This window comes from Bufo bufo, chromosome 6, assembly GCF_905171765.1.
Source record: "Bufo bufo chromosome 6, aBufBuf1.1, whole genome shotgun sequence".
Classification (NCBI taxonomy): domain Eukaryota; kingdom Metazoa; phylum Chordata; class Amphibia; order Anura; family Bufonidae; genus Bufo; species Bufo bufo.
In genome coordinates, this window is record NC_053394.1 from 172,252,080 (window position 1) to 172,278,603 (window position 26,524).

Below are 26,524 nucleotides of genomic sequence, written 5' to 3' on the forward strand. Positions count from 1 at the left end.
AAGAGAGCATACTGTGCTAGTTCGGGCCACTGTTCCAGTCTGTCTGCCCATTAGTCCATGGGGTCAGGGAGCATGGTATACACCAGAGAAAGGCCAGAGTCCGGCTAGGACTGAACCTGGGTGTTGATGGGGTAGGTCTCAGTTTGTTAATTTGCCTCAGCCTGGCATACCACATGAAAAAATTGCTTCAATGTATTGACGATAATAAACTGGCTGCTGCTTCTGCTGGTGCTTATGGTAGCAGAGATTTCAGGAGGTAGGCAGCAGAATTAAATTTTGGTGAAGGCACAGAACCAAGTGGTATGGCAGCAACTGCACCACCAGCAACTTGGCCAGGTGGGGGTTCAGCTTGCACACAAGCTAACTGCTGGTTAAGAATAGTTTTCTATTAGTGTGGTTTTGTGTGCCGGCCTTGTGGAGAAAAACTGCCATAAGGAGTTGCTCACAGAGAGCTAGAGGCAGCCAAGTTTTGCCTATTTTGAGCCTGCACCCAACATTATCAGTGGCATCACCAGTTTCCAAGCTGACCACAACTGAATCAGATCTGGCCCTGCCAGTTTTTTGGGAGGTTTTGGCTGTACTTTGCCTTTGCTCTTTATTGCCGTCACGCCACCACCCTCCGCCTCTGATATCACCTCCTCCACAGCATCCCCATCCGGCTTTTGGATCATAGTCCCTACCCCACACCACTGCCAGCACTTTTATCTGACTGTGATATGTCATTGTGGGCTCATTGGCTCCCCTCCCAATTCCCTGCTCTGTATTTTCCCCGAGTGCGCTGTCAACAAGTGCCACTACTACTACTATTGGATGGGTGGCTGGTGCTGCTACTTACCGCTATTATGACCTCGGATGACAAGGCCAGAGTCTTTCGTTTTGCAGTCTTCCATAGTTTTTATTTTGAGGCCTATAAATGAAAAGTCACAGGTTTTTTCTATAAATGAAAAAAAGTCATGGGTTTCTTAAGTGAAAAGTCACAGGTTTGGTACACACAGATTATATTTATTATTAATAAGGTTAACAACACAGGTGAACAATACAAGTAAAATTGCAAGTGTGTTTTCTGTAATTTAAAGACGTGCAATTAAATGCTTGCCCATTTCTACAAACACACTGCACACTGCTATTGACAATTTACTTTGCGAGTAAGGCTACTTTCACACTCGCGTTTGGTGCGGATCCGTCATGGATCTGCACAGACGGATCCGTTTAGATAATACAACCGCATGTATCCATTCAGAACGTATCCGTTTGTATTATCTTTAACATAGCCAAGACTGATCCGTCTTGAACACCATTGAAAGTCAATGGAGGATGGATCCGTTTTCTATTGTGCCAGATTGTGTCATAGAAAACTGATCCATCCCCATTGACTTACATTGTGCGCCAGGACGGATCTGTTTGGATCAGTTTTGTCAGACGGATACCAAAACGCTGCAAGCAACATTTTGCTGTCCGCCTCCAAAGCGGAATGGAGACGGAACGGAGGCAAACTGATGCATTCTGAGCGGATCCTTTTCCATTCAGAAAGCATTAAGGCGAAACTGATCCATTTTGGACCGCTTGTGAGAGCCCTGAACGGATCTCACTAACAGAAAGCCAAAACGCCAGTGTGAAAGTAGCCTAATGCAGTGTTGGCATTGAAATTTCTTTGTACTATGTATGTCTTTAACCACCTCCCGTCTCGCTAACGCCGAAAGGCATGATTGCTGTGGTGCTGCCAGGTCACACTAACGCAGATCGGCGTCATCTCGTGTGAGCAGAGATTTTCTGTGAACGCGCGCTCACAGGAGCGCGCGTTCACAGGATCGCGTAGTTCACAAGTTCATCTGCAGCCTGCCGGCCGTGATTATTGGCTGGCAGGCTGTGGATTTTTGAAATGACCAATGAAATGGTTATGTCAGACGCTATTTTGAAAATAGCGTATGATATAACTGCTACCTGCTCCTCTTGTGGTCCCTTTTGCTTAGATCGACAACCAGAGGACACAGGCAGCTCTGTAAGTAGCACCAAATCACCACACTACACATTAGACATTACCCTGTCATTTATTAACCCCTTATTTAGCACCTGATCACCCATATTAGACTCCCTGATCACCCCCTTGTCCACCCCCCTGTCATTGATCACCCCCCTGTAAGGGTCCCTCATCACCGCTAGGTAGTTAGCTACTTGCTAGGTAGTTTAGCGCCCAGCCCACCGCAGTCACTGATTAGTCGCTGATTAGCGTCATCGCTGTCGCTAAACAGCACTAGTACTTTATAGTATCTGTAAGTGATCAAGACTGATCGCAATCAGATCTATACATTCTATAAGTACATTAGGGTCACCTTAGGCTCTACAAAACGCAGTGTTCGCCCGATCAGGCCTGATCTTGTGCGCACACTTGCGTTCAGTCCGCCCCACCGCAGTGACAGAATTTTTTTTTTTATGATCACTGCAAAAACACTGTAAAATCGCTGCAATGCTATAAAGATCACTTTTGAGATTTTTGGATCTTTATTAGCGATCGCAGCTTTACTTCGCAAGCACTCCTTTTTACTAGGTAGGTTTTCTCTTTTTCCTGGGTAGTCTCAGAGGAATATCCCCTAAATTTTGTGAACCCAAAATGTCAAACAAGGGGTATTCCGCTGAAGAGGCCTACAGGATTCTGGCCGTGATGGATGAAAGCGATGGGGACGCCTCACCCGCTGAATCCAGTGGTTCAGAATATGAACCTGTAGACAGCAGTGGCACTCTAACCGCTAGCGAAGATGACTAGGTAGAGGTCCCTGCTACGGTCAGGAATTTGGGCCCCTTTGCCCACCTAGGCTGCAAAAAAGTGTCACACGTGGTATCGCCATACTCAGGAGAAGTTGGGCAATGTGTTTTGGGGTGTCTTTTTACATATACCCATGCTGGGTGAGAGAAATCTCTTTCTAAAAGACAACTTTTCCCATTTTTTTTATATAAAGTTGTCATTTGACAGAGATATTTATCTCACCCAGCATGAGCATATGTAAAAATACACCCCAAAACACATTGCCCAACTTCTCCTGAGTACGGTGATACCACATGTGTGACACTTTTCTGCAGCCTAGGTGGGCAAAGGGGCCCAAATTCCAAAGAGCAGCTTTAGGATTTCACAGGGCATTTTTTGCACATTTTGATTTCAAACTACTTCTCACGCATTAGGGCCCCTAAAATGCCAGGGCAGTATAACTACCCCACAAGTGACCCCATTTTGGAAAGAAGACACCCCAAGGTATTTCATGATGGGCATAGTGAGTTCATGGAAGTTTTTATTTTTTGTCACAAGTTAGTGGAATATGAAACTTTGTAAGAAAAATTAAATAAATAAATAAATAAATAATACATCATTTTCCGCTAGCTTGTGCCAAAAAAATTAAAATTCTAGGAATTCGCCATGCCCCTCACGGAATACCTTGGGGTGTCTTCTTTCCAAAATGGGGTCACTTGTGGGGTATTTATACTATCCTGGCATTCTAGCACCTCAAGAAACATGACCGGTGCTCAGAAAGTCAGAGCTGCTTCAAAATGCGGAAATTAACATTTTTGTACCATAGTTTGTAAACGCTATAACTTTTGCGCAAACCAATAAATATACACTTATTGCATTTTTTTTTTTATCAAAGACATGTAGAACAATAAATTTAGAGAAAAAATTATATAGAAATGTAGTTTTATTTGAAAAATTTTACAACCGAAAGTGAAAAATGGCATTTTTTTTGCAAATTTTTTGGTAAATTTCGATTAATAACAAAAAAAGTAAAAATGTCAGCAGCAATTAAATACCACCAAATGAAAGCTCTATTAGTGAGAAGAAAAGGAGGTAAAATTCATTTGGGTGGTAAGTTGCATGACCGAGCAATAAACCGTTAAAGTTGTGGAGTGCCGATTTGTAAAAAAGGGCCTGGTCACTAGGGGGGGTATAAACCTGTGGTCCTTAAGTGGTTAAAGGGTTTCTACCACCACATTTTGACCTAATTAGCTGTCAGGAAAAAAATTGATCAGAGCCCTGATACAATTCAGGCTTTGAATACACTCCAAGTAAATGAGCAGGCAATGGGCCCCTAAGCAAAGGGAGGGGGGAGTGTACTTATTTAAAATATAGCTTTTAATAAGTTATACGATAGTCAGAATAAAAAGGACTCACTAAACGAAAAACATACAAACATGGATAGGACCAATTAGTACCAGGCTGGTACAAATGAAAAATTCTGCTCCGTCTGTGAGGACGCGAGCAGTCTTACCAGACCCTTTGTAGTAGGTGGGTACGGTTCCTTAGTAACCGGAGGCAGGAAAACCTGGGAGTATGCCGGGCGGAGGACGGATGCTTCAGCTGTGCAGTCAGATAGATCAGACAATAGGAGGAGTCCTATATATCCCTATCAAGGTGAGAGGGGCTATTATGCTGCTACCTGTCTATACAGAGCACTCGCCTTGAAAAAGGCGACCCCGTCCGGTAGCCTGTCCCTATGGTGGACCTGTACCCTGGAACTACAGAAGGATTTTTTTCCAGTGATGAATGGATGGTGATACTTCCAGTGGTCACCCGACGTGGCACGTTTCTGTCCGTGACTTCTTCAGGGGGAACGACTGCAGGAGGTAACAGTGTAGCCGTAGGTATTTAGCCTTAGGCTAGTTTAGCACTGAGGAAAAAAGACAGGCTATAATGGCCTGTAGACTGCTGAAGCCTGGTTAGGTTGCAGTTGCTGCTTAATCCAGGGTGGAGAGCAGAGTGGCACAGGAGGGGTAGTCCTGTGCAAGACGGTCTGGGGAATCTAGTAATCCCTTTCAAACATGTGCAGCCCCTATGGTTGGGGGTGACAGTATAGACCAGCCGCGGCTGGTCTATACTGTCACCCCCAACCATAGGGGCTGCACATGTTTGAAAGGGATTACTAGATTCCCCAGACCGTCTTGCACAGGACTACCCCTCCTGTGCCACTCTGCTCTCCACCCTGGATTAAGCAGCAACTGCAACCTAACCAGGCTTCAGCAGTCTACAGGCCATTATAGCCTGTCTTTTTTCCTCAGTGCTAAACTAGCCTAAGGCTAAATACCTACGGCTACACTGTTACCTCCTGCAGTCGTTCCCCCTGAAGAAGTCACGGACAGAAACGTGCCACGTCGGGTGACCACTGGAAGTATCACCATCCATTCATCACTGGAAAAAAATCCTTCTGTAGTTCCAGGGTACAGGTCCACCATAGGGACAGGCTACCGGACGGGGTCGCCTTTTTCAAGGCGAGTGCTCTGTATAGACAGGTAGCAGCATAATAGCCCCTCTCACCTTGATAGGGATATATAGGACTCCTCCTATTGTCTGATCTATCTGACTGCACAGCTGAAGCATCCGTCCTCCGCCCGGCATACTCCCAGGTTTTCCTGCCTCCGGTTACTAAGGAACCGTACCCACCTACTACAAAGGGTCTGGTAAGACTGCTCGCGTCCTCACAGACGGAGCAGAATTTTTCATTTGTACCAGCCTGGTACTAATTGGTCCTATCCATGTTTGTATGTTTTTCGTTTAGTGAGTCCTTTTTATTCTGACTATCGTATAATTAGCTGTCAGACACTAGCGATCTGCTTAGTGTCTGCTCTACCTAACCATGCTATTGTAATTCCTTTCTCTGCAGCGGTTACCCTAAAAAACATAGTTTTATTGGTATGCAAATGAGCCTCTAGGTGCTATGGGGGCGTCTTTTCATCACCTAGAGGCTCCGTCCACTCACCATTTCTGCCGCCCAGCGCGCTCCAGCCCGCCCTTCTCCTCTAGATTGACAGCCTACTCGCGCCTGCGCCGTGTGCTTCTGTATTCGCCGCAGGCGCAGTGACTGTCTCCCTGCGCCGGCATCTTCACTGCGTCTGCACCGATTACGGCGCAGGGAGCAGTCCAACAGTCACTGCGCCTGCGCCGAATACAGAAGCACACGGTGCAGGCGCGACTAGGCTGTCAATCTAGAGGAGAGGGGCGGGCTGGAGCGCGCTGGGCGGCAGAAATGGTGAGTGGACGGAGCCTCTAGGTGCTGAAAAGACGCCTCCATAGCACCTAGAGGCTCATTTGCATACCAATAAAACTACGTTTTTTTAGGGTAACCGCTGCAGAGAAAGGAATTACAATAGCATGGTTAGGTAGAGCAGACACTAGCAGATCGCTAGTGTCCGACAGCTAATTAGGTCAAAATGTGGTGGTAGAAACCCTTTAATATCACTAACTGAACTGGTTCAACAATGGCGCCCCCCTCCCATTAAAAAATAATATGAAAGCCAAGCAGCCACCGAACTCTGAGACTGTCCTGCCATATCTGGGGTGGAACAAATACAGATAATGTTGTTGATATCACCTGCAGTCCTATGTAACACAGTGATAAATCTCTAAGTACAGATACTATAGTAGATGTTACCTGCAGTCCTATGTAACAGCACAGATAACAATAGTGCTGATAATGTGGTAGTGTTAGCTGCATTCCTATGTAAAACCACAGATAACGCTAGTGTAGATCATGTGGTAGTGTTACCTACGTCCTTAATGTGCCTCCCTGTGCCTCTCCCATGGGATTCCATGCTGGCAGCGCTGCCGCCTCCTCCTTCTTCTTGCCCCGCACAGAACGTCCTGATGCAGCTGCATCAAGACATAGGAACACTGTGGTCATGGTGATGGTGACACACAAATGGACAGACACATCTGTGCCCCCGTAACAGTGGTAATACCCTCTTTGTGCCCCCTCACAGTAGTTATGCCCTCTTTGTGCCCCCTTCACAGTAGTAATTCACTCTTTGGCCCCTTCACAGTAGTAATTCACTCTTTGGCCCCTTCACAGTAGTAATGCCCATTGTGCCCCCTTTACAGTAGTAATGCCCACTCTGTGACCCCATAATAGTTATGCCCCCTCACAGTAGTTATGCCCTCTTTGTGCCCCCTTCACATTAGTAATGCAATCTGGGCCCCCTTCACAGTAGTAATGCCCATTGTGCCTCCTTCATAGTAGTAATGCCCATTGTGCCCCTTCACAGTAGTAATGCCTATTGTGCCCTCTTCATAGTAATAATAATTATTGTGCCCTCTTCGTAGTAGTAATGCCCACTGTGCCCCCTCTGTAGTAGTAATGCCCTCTGTGTCCCCTCTACAGTAGTAATGCCCTCTGTTCCCTTTTATAGCAGTAATGCCCTCTGTGCCCTTTTATAGTAGCAATGCACTCTGTGCGCTTTTATAATAGTAATGCCCATTGTGCCCCTGTATATGTCACGAGGGTGTCAAGAGCCACGTCTGACTCCGTTATACCCGGGGTCAGGAAGTCGCAGCGGGTGGCTGCGTGCTCTATGTATAAAGATAGTGCTGTTTCTTAATGGTAGCTTTCTGGGTTTGCCTTGCAACCCTTTTTGGCTCACTCAGGGATCCGTAGCTTCTTCTCCTCAGCTGTTTCTTGTCCAGCACTCCCAACCTCCTTATATTCCCCTCTCCCACTTCTCTGGTTGCCAGATATAGAGCTTCCTGCCTGGACTTCTATACTGACCCACTGGAGCTGTGCAGTTGGGATCCCTGGTTGTTGTTCCAGAGCGTTACCCTCCGGATCCCTGTTGGGCTTTTGTTGTCTGCTGTTGTCGCCCACCTGGGATTATATGTTTTGTCTGTATTGTCTGTCCTCTCCTTGGTGTTTTCCTTTAGTGTCAGTGGTGCGGACTAGTGATCCCACCGCCCTGTTCACTACGTAGGGCTCATGTTAGGGAAAGCCAGGGTTTAGACACGTGATCGGCGTACGGGTGAGGAACCCGTCTAGGGACGTCAGGGCAGTCAGATGCCAGCCTCAAGGTGAGTCAGGGGTCACCACCTTTCCCTCTCCCTTGGACAGGGCCTTCCCATTTCCCTCCCTTTGCGTGACGCCGGTCATGACAGTATAGTAGCAATGCCCTCTGTGCCCCCTATATAGTAGTAAAGCCCTCTGTGTCCCTTTATGGTAGTAATGCCCTCTTTGTACTCTTTGTAGTAGTAATGCCCACTGTTCCCCCTTTGTACTAGTAATGTCATCTACTCTGTGCCCCCTTTATAGTAGCAATGCCCTCTATTCCCCTTTATAGTAGCAATGCCCTCTGTGCCCCTTTATGGTAGCAATGCCCTCTGTGCCCCCTTTATAGTAGCAATGCCCACTGCTCTGTGCCCCCTTTGTAGTAGCAATGCCCTCTCTGTAGGAATAAAGAGATGAATCCAGCATCAAAGTTAACCCTTTCATGACCAAAGGTCATGGATGCCCCAGTGTCCAGGTCAAAATTTACAAATCTGACATGCGTCACTTTATGTGGTAATAGCTTTGGAACACTTTTACTTATCCAAGCCATTCTGAGACTGTTTTCTCGTGATACATTGTACTTCATGACAGTCATAAATTTGAGTCAATATATATCACCTTTATTTATGAAAAAATCCCAAATTTACCAAAAATTTAAAAAAATTTGCAATTTTAAAAATTTCTGCTTCTAAAACAGAAAGTGATACCTCATAAAATATTTATTACTTAACATTCCCCATATGTCTACTTTATGTTGGCATCATTTTGGAAATGTTATTTTATTTTTTTAGGACGTTACAAGGCTTAGAAGTTTAGAAGCAATTCTTAACATTTTTAAGAAAATTTCCAAAACCCACTTTTTAAGGACCAGTTCAGGTCTGAAGTCACTTTGTGGGGCTTACATAGTGGATACCCCCCATAAATGACCCCATTGTAGAAACGACACCCCTCAAGTTACTCAAAACTGATTTTACAAACTTTGTTAACCCTTTAGGTGTTCCACAAGAATTAAAGGAAAATGAAGATGAAATTTCAAAATTTCACTTTTTTGGTAGATTTTCCATTTTATTACATTTTTTTTCTTTAACACATTGAGGGTTAACAGCCAAACAAAACTCAATATTTATTACTCAGATTCTGCGGTTTACAGAAACACCCCACGTGGTCGTAAACTGATGTAAGCCCCCCTGATGCACCCCTACAGTAGAAACTCCCAAAAAGTGACCCTATTTTGGAAACTAAGGGGATAAGGTGACCGTTTTATTGGTACTATTTTGGGGTACATATGATTTTTAATTGCTCTAGATTACGTTTTTTGTGAGACAAGGTAACAAAAAAATTGCTGGTTTTGTCATCTTAAATTTTTTACAAGATTCATCCGACATGGTAAATCATGTGCTATTTTTATAGAGCAGGTTGTTACGGACGCAGTGATATCAAATATGTCTACTTTTTTTTTTTTTTCAGTTTTACATAATAAGGCATTTTTGAAAAAGAAATTATGTTTTTGCGTGTCTATTTTCTGAACGCCATATGTTTTTTATTTTTCTACCGATCGTCTTGTTTTTTGCAGAAAGAGTTGGTTTTTATTGGTACCATTTTTGGGTACATATGATTTTTTCATCATTCATTATTACACTTTATGGGGCAAGGTGACCAAAAAATTGGCTGTTTTGGAACAGCTTTTTTTTTACAGCGTTCATCTGAGGGGTTAGGTCATGTGACAGTTTTATAGAGCAGATCGTTACGGATGTGGAAATACCCAATATGTATACTTTTTCTTATTTATTTAAGTTTTACACAATAATAGCATGGGCTCATTTTTTGCAGGATGAGGTAACGGTTTGATTGGTACTATTTTGGGGTGTATACGCCTTTTTGATCGCATGGTGTTGCACTTTTTGTGATGTAAGGTGACAAAAATTGCTTTTTTTTTACACAGTTTTTATTTTTTATGATGTTTATTGGACGGGGTTGATCATGTGATATATTTATAGAGATGGTCGTTACAGACGTGGTGATACCTAATATGTGTGGTTTTTGTTTAGTTTTTTTAATTTTTTTTATAGGAAAAGGCCATTTTTTTATTTACATTTTTATTCATTTTTACTTTTATTATTTTCAAATATTTTTTTTTATCAGTTCCCTCTTGGATCTTGAAGATCCAGTGGGGCTGATGGTTGTACTATACTTTGCAATGTTCTTGCATTCCAAAGTATAATACTAGCAGATGTCCTGTAGGTGGCAGCACCGGACGCCTTTGCAAAGCGTCCGGTTGCCATGGCAGCGCAGCAGCCCCGATGGTTGAGAGAGGGAGCCCCCTCTCTCTATTAACCCCATGGATGCCGCTGCATCTATGGGGTTACAGCAGAGTGTCAGCATAGAGCTGACACTCGCTGCTGATGGCGGCGGCTCAGGAATGGAGCCGCCGCCATCACACACAGCAGGGGGACCGCATCGGGGGCAGCGCTGGAAAAGGAGGGGGATACGGCCAGCATTTTAGAAATTACAGATCGGGGCAGGATGAATGTATTGGGCGGGGAGGGGGCGGATCTCATCAGGGGCAGGATACATGGATGGGGGGGCGGGGTCCGATGGCAGAGGCAGGGCTCACTGTGGTGGTGGGGGGTTGGAGGCACACAAGAAGGGGGCACAGATCGGGGGCTTCAGGACACTACCCGATTTCAAGCTCTGATCTGCAGAGCACAGATCAGAGCCTGAAACCAGCATTTTAACACTGCCGCGATCCGATTGGTTAGTCTGCACAGACTAACCAATCGGATCGATTGCCGGCAAGGGACCACTCTGATTGGTCCCTTGCCGGCATTACTAGACTGTATGCTGTCCGTGACAGCAGCAGGACAGGGGCGGAAGCTTTAATCCAAGCGCTTTGCAGCGCTTGGATTAAAGAACTGCAATGACGTCTATGCACGTGGTAGCTGCACAGGGTATGTGCAGCTATCACGTATATAGACGGATTGCAGTCGTGAAGGGGTTAAACAGCATTGTGGGTTCCTTTATTCAAAATAGTACAGATCCATACAGTGACAGCATCACCTCAGTATTACAAATAATCGTCTACGCGTTTTGAAAAAACGTGATCAGAACATAAAACTGATCAGAAATTTCCATAATGGCAATACTTAGAGGCAAGTTACAACCACTCCTCCCATCTCCATGTGGTGATTAGAGGCAGTAAATTGCAGCACACCCCAGCTAAAGCCAATGGGAAAATCTGAGGCAAACATTGGTGTAAATAAAAAAGTGTGTAAGACCAAATTTGTGCACTTAAAATACATACTATTCAGGCTCTTAAGTCTAAATCAGGAATAACAATACACAAAAATCAGCTTCCCGCAAGAAAAACTGAAAAAAGGTGTTCCTGAAAAACCGCATGGTCTGAATAGTGGTTTCCAATGTTAAAAACAAAACAAAAAAATACAACCCAATATGGCAGATCTATCTTCATAATTGCTCTTCTGAATGGAATAAACACAAAGACACCAGGAATGGACTCAATCCTAATATAAATACATAAGTTCTTTCTTCAGGTTCAGGCCATCTGGATGGCTCGTTTTTAATCGAAGAATCCAGAAGGCTTCCCTCTGTATTAAACGCTTTTGGAAATTGCCCCCTCGAATGGAGGGCAAAACTCGCTCAATTCCAAAAGCGGAAAATGTTCGTAAACTCCTATCATGTACTGAAATCAAATGTCCGGCTGCATTCGAAATATTGACATACGATAAATTGGTGACATAGTTCAAATGTTCCAGGATTCTGTTCTTTAATTTTCTTATAGTACTCCCCACATAAAGTAAATCACACTGTGTACATCTGATGACATAAATAACCCCAGTGGTGTTGCAATTAATGTAAGACCTAATGGGGAAAGATAGAGTATGTTCAGAATCCTGGAACATTTTGGTGGGCAGAACATAACCGCAAGTCTTGCAGGGATGGCTGCCGCACCGTGTGAACCAGGTATACTTTAGCCAGGTACTGGCCTCAGTTCTCTTTGGAGTGGAAGCAAAAAGTGAAGGAGACAGTGAAGAAGCCAGCGTGGGAGACTGTCTCGCTGCCACTCTATAACCATCTTGCAGCAGGCCATGTAAAATATCATCTTCATGTAAGATCGAAATACATTCTCAATACTACCTGTTGGAATTGGTTGCTATACGCAAGAACCAAGGTAGGCAGATTATTACAATCTTTCCCACCTGCTGTATCAACACTGTCCCCAACTTTATTGTTGCTCCCAAAAAGTAATATCTCACGATTTTTCATCTGCGCTATTTTTTCAGCTCTTTTAATCATCGAACTGGGATAGCCCCTTGCCAACATACGTGACGCGATGATGCGGCACTCCGCCATGAAAGCCGCATCATGGCTGCAGTTCCTTCTAGCATGTATCATTTTGCCCACCGGTATAGACTTAATAGTGTGCAAAGGATGATGGTTATTAGCTCTCAAGATCACATTGGCAGCAACCGGTTTGCGATAAGTGGATGAGTGTATATTCGAATGGGGAATACCCGTAAGAGTTAGATCGAGAAAATTAATCGTGAACCCATCCTGTAAATAAGTGAATCTCAAATTGTAAGGATTATCATTAAGATAATCGCATGAAATCAGGTATGGCAGGTACATCACCGCTCCATATGATGAGCAGGTCATCGATGTACCTGCCATATCAGTCCATCGCCACCACAAAAGGATTGTCTGTTATATATACACACACACACACACACACACACACACACACCTTTCTTCCAATGCCCTCTGTTTAAAAAAAAAAAAAAAAAACAGTACCTACTCACCTTGTCCCGTTCCTGAAGCTCACAGTCCTCTCTCCCCTGCAGACACAGATCGCTCTGCAGCCCTGTGTGGGAGGAGCTTATGCAGATTTCCTGGCCGCAGGCTCCTTCCACCCAGGCCAGTAGCGCGATCTGTGCCTGCAGGCTGAATGGTGGAGCAGGGAGAAATATCCCTGCTTCACCATTCTGTGCGCTGCCAGCCTGAAAAGGGGGAGGATCGCGGGGAGCTGAGCAGTCAGTGAGTGACATGATCGCAGCTCCCTGCACTCCATGAGGGGGAGGGGCGCAGCTTAGAGGGAACATTGGTGGCATTCAAACCTTAGTGACCACAAATACTCCTTTAGGCCTCATGCACACGACCGTTTTTTTTTTGCGGTCCGCAAAAACGGGTTCCGTAGTTCCGTGATCAGTGTTCGTTTTTCCTTCCGTGGGTCTTCCTTGATTTTTGGAGGATCCACGGAGATGAGTTAGAATAAGCGTGGAGGATCCACGCTTCTAGTTAGAATATACTACGAACTGTGTACATGACTGCCCCCTGCTGCCTGGCAGCTCCTGATCTCTTACAGGGGGCTATGATACGTACAATTAAACCCTTCAGGCGCAGCACCTGAGGGGTTAATTGTGCGGATCACAGCCCCCTGTAAGAGATCGGGTGCTGCCAGGCAGCAGGGGGCAGTCATGTACACAGTTCGTAGTATATTCTAACTAGAAGCGCCCCCATCACTATGGGAACGCCTCTGTGTTAGAATACACTGTCGGATTTGAGTTTTCACGAAGTAAAAAACTCAGCTCTGAAAAAGCTTTTATGCAGACGGATCTTCGGATCAGTCTGTATGAAAGTAGCCTACGGACACAGATGCCAATCTTGTGTGCATCCGTGTTTTTTTCACGGACCCATTGACTTGAATGGGTCCGTGAACCATTGTCCGTCAAAAAAAATAGGACAGGTCATATTTTTTGACGGACAGGATACACGGATCACGGAGGCGGATGACAAACGGTGCATTTTCCGAGTTTTCAACGGACCCATTGAAAGTCAATAGGTCCGCAGAAAATCACGGAAAACGGAACAACGGCCACGGGTGCACACAACGGTCGTGTGCATGAGGCCTTACACTGATGTAAACAAAGGGAGTTTAGTCTAGACAGCTGGCTTTAATCAATGATTAGATGTACCCAAAATGGTGCATTAAAAACTATAACTTGTCCTGCAAAAAATAAGCTCTCATACAGGTACATTGATGAAAAAACTAAAAAGTTAGCTTTTGGAAAGGGATGATTAAAAAAAATTGCATGGTCACTAAGGAGTTAAGCACAGTGTGAAAAGCCCCTCACTCCCTCAAAGCTATCCCTGAAAATAATCCGTAAAACCTACACAATTACAGTATCTTACAAAAGCGAGTACACATTCAGTGAATGCAGTTCACATTTTGTTTATTCTATCTTTTCATAGAACAACACTGAAGATATGACACTTTGATACAATATAAGAGCACTGGCCCTAGAGTAATAGCTGTGAGGTAGCTATAAAGCAGATAACCCCTAAAAATACACTATACAGCAATTGATCATAGAAAAACGTTTATTGTACAATTACCAAATATAATAAAATACATGTATAGGTGGCTTATACAGACACAGGACAAATCACGGACTACATATACATTGTCAATAAATAGTTGCAGATAATCCCAAACACTCCTAAACTAACAGCAAAAAAAAATATAACTAGACAAATATATAAAGTTCAAAGTGCATAGAGGAGAGAGTAACCAAGGGAGAATCAACTGCCAATTGTATACAGACCAATGTAGTCCAGGCCCTGACGCGCATTTCGCTATCGCTTCCTCAGGGGAACAATGTAAATACAATGTAAAGTAGTCAGTGTACAACTTGTATAACAGTATAACAGTATACATTTGGTGTGCCCTCAAAATAACTCAACACATAGCCATTAATGTCTAAACCGCTGGAAACAAAAGTTAGTACCATATTTTTCGCCCCATAAGGTCTAATATGTCTTATAGAGTGAATTCTGCCATTTTTACTCTGCTAACACTGATACATCGCGGGCCGCGATGCTGCACTGCGTGGCCTGCGATGTATCAGCGGGGAGGGAGGAGGGGGTGGAGGTCGGCAACTGCTGGAATTGCGGCATCATGCGCCTGACAAAGTGAGTGACTGGCCCCCCTGCCTGCTAGTACCGGAGTTTCATAGTGAGTACTAGGTGGATTGCCCTACCACAGAGGATTTCTACACTTTACATATGAATACTGCTGTGTGCGGGGCCCGGTGTAATACAGTGCAGTGACTGCACCAGGCCCCGCCGCGATTTCAACACCAGTTGCCGGCCTCCACCCCCTGTATTGGGGGTCACTACCCAGGGACACTTATGTGGGGGATCTGTGGATGACACATATATAGCATAAGATGCAATATATGTGTCATCCACAGATCCACCCCCATAACAGTGCCATCCACAAATCCCCCATAACAATGCCATCCACAGATCCCCCATAACAGTGCCATCCACAGATCCCCCATAACAGTGCCATCCACAGATCCCCCATAACAATGCCATCCACAGATCCCCCATAACAATGCCATCCACAGATCCCCCATAACAATGCCATCCACAGATCCCCCATAACAATGCCATCCACAGATCCCCCATAACAATGCCATCCACAGATCCCCCATAACAATGCCATCCACAGATCCCCCATAACAATGCGTCATCCACAGATCCCCCATAACAATGAGTCATCCACAGATCCCCCATAACAGTGCGTCATCCCCCATAATAGTGTTATGCACAAAGCACACCTTTTGGTTCAAAATATATATTTTCTTATTTTCCTCCTCAAAAACCTAAGTGCGTCTTATGGGCAGGTGCATCTTATAGGGTGAAAAATACGGTATATCCCTAAGTGAAAATGGCCAAATTGTGCCCAATTAGCCATTTTCCCTCCCCGGTGTCATGTGACTCATTAGTGTTACAAGGTCTCAGGTGTAAATGGGGAGCAGATTTGTTAAATTTGTTGTTATCGCTCTCACACTCTCTCCCACTGGATGCAATTGTAACAGAAAACTGTAGCACTCTCCAGCCTTGATCCATAAAGCTTTATTTCACCAATACAAATGCGACGTTTCGATCAGTGTGATCTTTCTCAAGCAATGAGATTGCTTGAGAAAGATCACACTGATCGAAATGTCGCATTTGTATTGGTGAAATAAAGCTTTATGGATCAAGGCTGGAGAGTGCTACAGTTTTCTGTTACAATTGCATCTGGATTTGGGGAAGCACAAGACTGGCTTCTGACACAGCGAGCACCACCACAGTAAGGAACAACCAATATTTTTGTAGTGCTGCTACATTTTTTTTCTTTTCTTACTCTCTCACACTGGTCACTGGAAGTTCAACGTGGCACCTCATGGCAAAAAACTCAGAGGATCTGAAAAAAAGAATGGTTGCTCTATATAAAGATGGCCTAGGCTATAAGAAGATTGCCAACACCCTGAAACTGAGCTTCAGCTGCAGCACGGTGGCCAAGACCATACAGCAGTTTAACAAGACAGGTTCCACTCAGAACAGGCCTTGCCATGGTCGACCAAAGAAGTTGTGTGCACGTGCTCAGCATCATAACCAGAGGTTGTCTTTTCAAGAAAGATGTACGAGTGCTGCCAGTATTGCTGCAGAGGTTAAATCGGTGGGGGGGGGGTCAGCCTGTCAGTGCTCACACCATACGCCGCACACTGCAAAGACAAGTGTGTCTTGCCTACAGTCAAGCATGGTGGTGGGAGTGTCATGGTTTGGGGCTGCATGAGTGCTGCCGGCTGTGGTAAGCTACAGTTCATTGAGGGAACCACGAATGCCAACATGTACTATAACATACTGAAGCAGAGCATGATCCCCTCCCTTCAGAAACTGGGCTGCAGGGCAGTATTCTAACATAACGACCCCAAACACACCTCCATGATGACCACTGTCTTGCTAAAGAAACTGAGGGTAAAGGTGCTGGACTGACCAAGCATGTCTCTAGACCTAAACCCTATTGAGCATCTGTGGGGCATCCCCAAATTGAAGGTGGAGGAGCACAAGGTCTCTAATATCCACCAGCTCAGTGATGTCGTCATGGAGAAGTGGAAGAGGATTCGAGTGGCAATCTGTGAAGCTCTAGTGAACTAAATGCCCAAGATAGTTAAGGCAGCGCTGGAAAATAATGGTGGCCACACAAAATATTGACAATTTTTGCAGAATTTGGCCATTTTCACTTAGGGGGGGTAATCACTTTTGTTGCCAGTGGTTTAGACATTAATAGCTGTGTGTTGAGTTCATTTTGAGGGCACACTAAATTTACACTGTTATACAAGCTGTACACTGACTACTTTACATTGTATCAAAGGGTCATATCTTTTTATAGGACAACACCGAAGATATAATAAAATATTTACAAAGATGGGAGAGGAGTACTTACTTTAGTGAGATACTGTATGTCTTCCTACTATTTCCCTATATTTTCCATAAAGTGTCCTTATCATACTACAATAGTTTATTGTGTTTAATATTTTTTTGGGCAGACACTACCACACACACCTTCCAGTTCAGAAGCTGAACACACATTATGGAGCTTCTGCTGGTTCAGCTAGGCATCTCCCTGCCTACTGCCCCCTGATTGGCTGATCCAGGCTGTCTGTCAGCCTGTGAGCCGATCAAGCCCTTCCTCCCACTGTCATGTTACTATCCTTTTTTCCCCCCTCGTGGTTTTTGCCTACCAAGATTAATAGTAAAATGGTGCTGGGCGCCACTTTTATGCAATTCATCCGAAGCGAATCAGAAAAACTTCAGATTTGTTTGGTGGACGAATTTTTGTGAAGTTTGTAAGGAATCAGAATAGTCTAGAATTAATTTGCTCATCTTATTGTGGAGTAAAATATATTTTCAACAACACACTACCACCATTGGACTACTATAGATCATACAGATCAATGGGTGACAAAAACAATCACAATAGGGTACTCGTGACTATTTCACTTAACCAATTGAGGTTAAACATTAGACTAGCTTTGGAAAAATTATATAGCACTTGAGATCAAGGGACCAGGCACAATATCCTTGTCGGCCACCTAGGACATCGCATAAATATACTAATACAAGGCAAAAATATGCTAACAAGAAGCAAAGTTGCACAGTGGTTTCCTAGAACCTCTTTGCTTTTAGCATCAGCAGAAGCCATAGTATTCGGACCCATGCAATTAGGACATTGATGGCATATCCCAGAAATATGCTACCAACGTCTCTAATGAGACAAACTCATGTAGCCCAACCACCGAAGGGAAGTATTCATATTGTACTTTCTCCCTGCCACTGGGTTCTATATCCTTTTCTCCCGCGACGCCCCTGCCTCTCTCTAGTCTCCCCCTGTCAACATCTTGTTTGACACAGGTCACGTGGCTGCTGCAACCAAAGACCGTAGATGTGAACCCCTCTCACAAGATGCTTGAGTGATATGTCACAGCTGCAGCCAGTCATTGGATGTAGCAGCCTTGTGGCCTGCAGCAAACAGGATAATGACATGTGGGAGACAAGAGCAAGGCAGTTGGGGGGCTGAAGGAGTCAGATGTTGGTAAAGTATCCTCAGGTCCAGCCACAATCTCTGGCAGTCTCAGAGACTGAATGGAGTGGCAAAGGACATGTGCGGCCTGCTACTTCATTCAAAAACAATACGATATTGAGTGCTGTTTGTTCGCAGTGTATTTTGTGACACAAAATGAATGTAATAATCACAGAATTCATTTTGTCTATACAGCATTTTTATTTTTTTCACAGAATATCATTTCGTGACACACAATTCATAATGTCATATAACATAACAATTTATTTTGTCACAAAATTCATTTGGTCACACAGACTGTTACGCCAAATTTATTTTGTGGCACAGAATTAATTTTGTGACACAACACTCATTTTGTCGCACAGAATGTTATTTTGTGGCACAGAATTCATTTGTGTAATTTTGTGACACAGAATTAAGTTTGTTCCCACAGAATCTTTTGCACACAAAATTACGTTGCGTAACAAAAGGCAGCATGTAGGCTGTCATTTGTGCCCATTGTGAACAGGAATAAATTTCTCACAGGATGTCATTTTGTCACACAGAATTAATTTTTTCGCACAGAATGTCACTTTGTCGCATAGAATTCTACAAAATTTATTTTGTATATATAAAATGCATTTTGTGTCGCAAAATGTACTGTGAACAAATAGCGCTCCATAATACAGGACTCCCTATCTTGTGAGAAATTGGATCCCCATCAATCAGATACTTATACCCTTTTCACACAATAGCACAACCCCTTTAATGACTTCTTCAAATAAAGTACTGTGTAAGATAAACTGACAAATAAATGATGGATGCGTTTCATGTGTTTTAGGTTCGTAAAACCCATAGCTCCAGATGTCAGCATGTTTTCTGAAATGATTGGCTCTGCATTTTCCACCGGAATAGTTGCATATGCTGTAGCTGTGTCTGTGGCAAAAGTCTATGGAACCAAAAACAACTATCCTATAGATGGGAACCAGGTAAATTTTGACACACGATGAGACAAAATATCATCTTAGTGAGGTAAAATAGAGTGATCGCTACAGTGGTCAGATCCTCACAGAACAGACACTTTTCCCCTCTCCTGTGGATAAAGCATAAGTGTTTGTCATGGGATAAACCCTTTAAGGAATGGATCATCTTTCTGTCCAAGATTGTAAATGTACTGTGGTCCTTATATAAATGTAATGTGGTCCTTATATAAAAGAACATTCCATTTATGTTAAAGCCAAAGAAGGCATCAAAATACAGTTTTTAGGCTACTTTCACATCTGTGTTTTCCTTTCCGTTTTTGAGATCAATCAGTTAATAGGGACAAAACTGAACAAACCAGAAGGGAGTGGACCAGAATGTATTCTGTTCGGTTTCGTGTCATGGGATACTAAGCGAGACGGACACGAAAAAACCCGGATCCGGCGCCTATTGACTTACAATGGATTTAGTGCCAGATCTGTCTTATTCATTTGGGAGATAATACAACCGGATCGGTTTTGAATGGATGCAGACGGTTGTATTATTGACCAGATGCATTTTGCTGATCCCCTGACTGATCCAGCAAAAATGCAGATGTGCAAGTAGCCTTAACCCCTTCACGCCCAGCGCCGTACATTTACGGCGCCATGATCGGGCGGGTGCAGGAGCTGAGCCCGCCCGATAAGCGGCAGGGGTCCGACAGTCACTGATAGCGGGACCCCTCCTGTATGCGCCGGCATCGGTGCGATGTCCGTGCAGAGAGGAAGCAGTCATCGGGTCACCACACTGCTGTGACAGGACCCGATGGCAGGGAAGGCAGGCTGATGCCTTCCTTAGGCAATGTGACAGCCTGTGAGATCTAGCCCCCTGGATCTCACAGGCAAAAAGGCTGTAAGTTTTACAGTCAGGTCCATAAATATTGGGACACCAACACGATTATAACATTTTTGGCTCTATACACCGCCACAATGGATTTGAAATGAAACAAACAAGATGTGCTTTAACTGCAGACTGTCAGCTTTATTTTGAGGGTATTTACATCCAAATCAGGTGAACGGTGTAGGAATTACAACAGTTTGAATATGTGCCTCCCACTTGTTAAGGGACCAAAAGTAATGGGACCATTGGCTTCTCAACTGTTCCATGGCCAGGTGTGGGTTATTCCCTCATTATCCCAATTACAACGAGCAGATAAAAAGGTCCAGAGTTCATTTCAAGTGTGCTATTTGCATTTGGAATCTGTTGCAGTCAACTCTCAAGATGAGATCCAAAGAGCTGTCACTATCAGTGAAGCAAGTCATCATTAAGCTGAAAAAACAAAACAAACCCATCAGAGAGATAGCAAAAACATTAGGCGTGGCCAAAACAACTGTTTGGAACATTCTTAAAAAGAAGGAACACACTAGTGAGCTCAGCAACACCAAAAGACCCGGAAGACCACGGAAAACAATTGTGGTGGATGACCGAAGAATTATTTCCCTGGTGAAGAAAACACCCTTCACAACAGTTGGCCAGATCAAGAACACTCTCCAGGAGGTAGGTGTATGTGTGTCAAAGTCAGCAATCAAGAGAAGACTTCACCAGAGTGAATACAGAGGGTTCACCACAAGATGTAAACCATTGGTAAGCCTCAAAAACAGGAAGGCCAGATTAGAGTTTGCCAAACGACATCTAAAAAAGCCTTCACAGTTCTGGAACATCCTCCTATGGACAGATGAGACCAAGATCAACTTGTACCAGAGTGATGGGAAGAGAAGAGTATGGAGAAGGGAAGGAACTGCTCATGATCCCAAGCATACCACCTCATCAGTGAAGCATGGTGTTGGTAGTGTCATGGCGTGGGCATGTATGGCTGCCAATGGAACTGGTTCTCTTGTATTTATTGATGTGACTGCTGACAAAAGCAGCAGGATGAATTCTGAAGTGTTTCGGGCAATATTATCTGCTCATATTTAGCCAAATGCTTCAGAACTCATTGGACGGCGCTTCACAGTGCAGATGGACAATGATCCAAAGCATACTGCAAAAGCAACCAAAGAGTTCTTTAAGGGAAAGAAGCGGAATGTTATGCAATGGCCAAGTCAATCACCTGACCTGAATCCGATTGAGCATGCATTTCACTTGCTGAAGACAAAACTGAAGGGAAAATGCCCCAAGAACAAGCAGGAACTGAAGACCGTTGCAGTAGAGGCCTGGCAGAGCATCACCAGGGATGAAACCCAGCGTCTGCTGATGTCTATGCATTCCAGACTTCAGGCTGTAATTGACTGCAAAGGATTTGCAACCAAGTATTAAAAAGTCAAAGTTTGATTTATGATTATTATTCTGTCCCATTACTTTTGGTTCCTTAACAAGTGGGAGGCACATATGCAAACTGTTGTAATTCCTACACCATTCACCTGATTTGGATGTAAATACCCTCAAATTAAAGCGGACAGTCTGCAGTTAAAGCACATCTTGTTTGTTTCATTTCAAATCCATTGTGGTGGTGTATAGAGCCAAAAATGTTAGAATTGTGTCCATGTCCCAATATTTATGGACCTGACTATTACAGTGTGTAATGCACTTACAGCCAATACAGAAGTATTGTGATGCATTGTAAAAGGGATCAGACCCCTAAAAGTTGAAGTCCCAGAGTGGGACAAAAAAGTAAAGTGAAAAAAAAAAAAAAAAGTGAAAAAAATAAATAAAAAGTTTCAAGTAAAAAAAAAAAAAACGTCATTTTCCCAAAATAAAGTAAAAAAAAATAAAAATAAAATAAAAAATAGGGAAAAAAAGAAAAGCAAACATATTAGGTATCGCCACGTCCGTATCGACCGGCTCTATAAAAATATCGCTTGACCTAACCCCTCAGGTGAACACAGTAAAAAAAAAAAAGAAAAAAAATTAAAACGGTGCTAAAAAAAATTTTTTTTTGCCACCTTACATCACTAAAAGAGCAACGCCAAGCGATCAAAAAGGCGTATTCCCCCCAAAATAGCACTAACCTAACCATCACCTCATCCCGCAAAAAATGAGCCCCTACCTAAGACAATCGCCCAAACAAATAAAAACTATGGCTCTCAGACTATGGAGACACTAAAACATGATTTTTTAAAATAAAATAGTACCAACAAAACTGCCACATTATTCCGTAGTTTCCAAAATGCGGTCATTTTTTTGGAGTTCCTACTCTAGGGGTGCATCAGGGGGTCTTCAAATGTGACATGGCAGCTTAAAATTATCCAAGTGGCATCAGCTTTCCAAAAACCATATGGCGTTTCTTTCCTTCTGCCCAATGCCGTGTGCCCGTACAGCAGTTTACGACCACATATGGGGTGTTTCTGTAAACTACAGAATCGGGGTAATAAATATTGAGTTTTGTTTGGCTGTTAACCCTTGCTTTGTTAGTGGAATTTTTTTAAATTAAAATGGAAATCTGCCAAAAAAGTGAAATTCTTAAATTTCATCTCCATTTTCCATAAATTCTTGTGGAACACCTAAAGGGTTAACAACGTTTGGAAAATCAGTTTTGAATACCATGAGGGGTGTAGTTTCTAAAATGGGGTCATTTTTTGGGTGGCTTCTATTATGTAAGCCTCACAAAGTGACTTCAGACCTTAACTGGTCCTTAAAAAGTGAATTTTGGAAATTTTCTGAAAAATTTCAAGATTTGCTTCTAAACTTCTAAGCCTTCTAAGGTCCCCAAAAAATAAAATTGCATTCACAAAATGATCCAAACATAAAATAGACATATGGGGAATGTAAAGTAGTAACTATTTTTGGAGTTATCACGGTACTATCCATTATAAAAGTAGAGAAATTAAAATTTGGACTTTATTTTTTTATAAATAAAAATGAAATATTTTGACTCAATTTTACCACTGTCATGAAGTACAATATGTGACGAGAAAACAATCTCAGAATGGCCTGGATAAGTAAAAGCGTTTTAAAGTTATTATTACCACATAAAGTGATACATGTCAGATTAGCTAAAAATGGCTTGGGCAGAAAGGTGAAAAATGGCTTGGTCCTGAAAGGGTACTCCCAACTCAGACATTTATGGTATATCCACATTATATCATAAAGATAACCCCCGTCCCCCACTCAGGACACTCTTTATGGCTCAGTTCACACCTGAGCGTTTTACAGCGCGTTCCTACGCGCTGTAAAACGCTCAACAAGGAGAAACCAATGCTTCCCTATGGGAATGGTTCTCACCTGGGCGTTTTACAGCGCGTACGATCGCGCTGTAAAACGCCCGACGCTCAAACAAGTACAGGAGCGTTTTTTTGGGCGCTTGTCGCGCGTTCCCGTACATAGACTTTCGGGAACGCGCGACACTGTGTACGCTTGTCTCTGTATGCGCGCTTGTAAACGCCCGTACAATCGCGCATACAGAGCGCTCCTTTCAGAACGCTCAGGTGTGAACTGAGCCTATGTGCTGGATGTGCTAGATGCTCTGGAGGAATTGACCCATCAATGCAAAATGGATATCTTGGTGAGACAACCCCTTGTCAGATTCACTTACAGGCAATGTACAGCTTTGCAGGATTTTTTTTTTTTTTATTATTATTGCATTATACTCATTTTGAGCTAAAAAATTTTTTTTCAATTGGTCTATTAAACATTTTGAGCACCTTTCTCTGTAGAGAATCTCAAGGCTGTAGTCACAGGCTCTGTGTTTTCACTCTGTTACGTCAGGCAGCTCTTTAAAGGGATTCTGTCACCAGGATTTACCCTATAGAGATATTTATATGTGCCCATCAGTCTCCTTGTTTTGTATTAAATGATCCCACTCTTACTGCTCTGTGTGTCTTTTGTTCTTCCAAAAAGCGATTTTATAGATTTGCAAATTACCTTGCTAAGGAGCCCAAGGAGTTGTCCCACGCTTCGTTGGAGCCCAGCCACGCCCATCGTTCTGGAGCCCAGCACCACCTACCAGTTAATTTATTCACTGCACTTGCCCTGACGTTATTCCGTCCAAGCGCCGTAATCTCGCGTGCGCAGGGAGCCGACACATGTGCCGTCGGATCGACGAAGCATGTGCCAGTAGTCCGCAGACTACTGTGTACACTGCGTCTGCACGAGATTACGGCGCTTGGAAAGAATGACGGCAGGGCAAGTGCAGTGAATAAATGAACTCGTAGGCGGTGCTAAGCTCCGGAACGATGGGCGCGGCCGGGCTCCAACGCAGCGTGGGACAACCCCTTGTGCTCCTTAACAAGGTAATTTACATACCTATAAAAAAATCGCTTTTTGGAAGAATAAAAGACACAGAGCAGTAAGAGTGGGATCATTTAATACAAAACAAGGAGACTGATGGGCACATATAAATATCTCTATAGGGTAAATCCTGGAGACAGAATCCCTTTAACTCTGATCTCTGACCTTATAAACACCTGTTATAGCTCAGTTCTTTTCTTACTGATAAGAATGTAGCTTAAAAAAGTGTTGATGACCTTTTAGTAATGTTGAAATAAGGGTTATTAGATGACTGGCACAAAGTGAAAGTAGATTTCACACAGGGTGTCCGGCCAACATACATCTAATGTGTATGGCTAGCCTCTTGAAGAATGTGTGTGGAGTGGAGGGGGGGGGGGGGGGTGGTCCTTTTGATTTTTGCTGGATCAGCATGGTCAAATTATCTGTTTTCACCATTTAAAGCTGTAAATGTACAGTATCGTAAATACATTATTCTTCCTTTTAACAGGAATTTATTGCAAATGGAGGCAGCAATTTGATTGGTGGAATATTCTCCTGCTTCTGTGTCAGTACTGCACTCTCACGAACTGCAATCCAGGAGGGCACTGGTGGAAAAACCCAGGTAGATTACCATGTGACCTAACCTTATCTCAATGATGGCAAGGACTATGGGGGTCATTATTAGATATACACCAATGTTTGGTGTATATCTGTCGCAGATTCGGTCGCAAAGGGAATTTGTGGCCAAATCTGGGACTTTCCCCTCATGCCAGTTTTAAAAAAGGTGGTGCGGTGTGGGCAGGGAAGGGTGTGGACTGGCCGGGCCTCTTATTTATTACTTTCTACACCTGTTTTAGGAGTAGAAAATGATCTAAATCTATGCCAGCAAGGGAGCTGGCATAGATTTAGGCCAGTGGTGGATGCACCTAGGTTATGTAAAGGCCTCCACATAACTTAGGCGCATCATGGCCAGCACAAGGGCTATTAAAACTGACATCTAAAACGCCGGTCTTAATAAATGACCCCATGTGTGTTTGTCCGCCTTGAAGCATCATGTTACATTTTAAATACATCACATTACTTGTCCTCTATACCTCCTGAATTACTACTTACATAAGACTATATTACATTACACAGACTATAAGGGCCATTTATTATACTGAAATACGCCTATATTAGGCATATTTCAGGTGCAGATGGCGTTGCGCCGCTATATGCAACTTCTCACGCCAGGTCTAAAATTGTGGGCGTGGGCAGGGACGGTCCGGCAGGTCCGTCTCATTCATCATTTTCTATGCCTGTTTTAGGAGTAGAAAATGGTCTAAATGTAAGACAGATAGGAAGAACTGGCTCTAGATGCAGCGAAGTTATGGAGAGGCCTGCGCCTCTTCATAACTTCAGCGGATCCTTTATTAAGCCCTATGTACCAGCATCTAAAACGTTGGTCTTAATAAATGTGCCCCTATAACTCCTATATTACAAATCAGACTTCAAAATTGTATCTGCATCTCTGGGTTAAAATAACAAGTCATATTTTGTCTAATTAGGTTAAGTATACATACATACATATTGTAAAACAATACAGTATGGTAAAGAATAGCCATACTGTATTACACCCCCTCCTGTGAACTAAACTATAACTACTATAATACTGCCTCATGTAAAAAAGAATATAACTGCTTTAATACTGTATAATAATGGTACCTACACGTAGATACGAAAGTAACTGTTATGTATAGACAATAATACAATCTTCAACATGAAACTGCAACATAAAGAAGGACAAGCCAGAATGCTAGCCAAATCGAGGAAGAAGCAGGTGTCGCTAAGGCTACTTTCACACTAGCGTTCGGGGCTCTGCTTGTGAGTTCCGTTTAAAGGCTCTCACAAGCGGCCCTGAACGCATCCGTACCGCCCTAATGCATTCTGAGTGGACGCGGATCCGCTGAGAATGCATCAGTCTGGCAGCGTTCAGCCTCCGCTCCGCTCAGCAAGCGGACACCCGAACGCTGCTTGCAGCGTTCGGGTGTCCGCCTGGCCGTGCGGAGGCAAACTGATCCGTCCAGACTTACAATGTAAGTCAATGGGGACGGATCCGTTTGAAGATGACACAATATGGCTCAATTTTCAAACGGATCCGTCTTGACTTTCAATGTAAAGT

The 26,524-nt window shown here is 43.5% G+C and overlaps 1 pseudogene; it reads left to right on the plus strand.

Annotated features, from left to right (window-relative positions):
- Positions 1–26,524, plus strand: part of LOC121005602 — a 167,271-nt pseudogene that overhangs the window by 90,345 nt on the left and 50,402 nt on the right.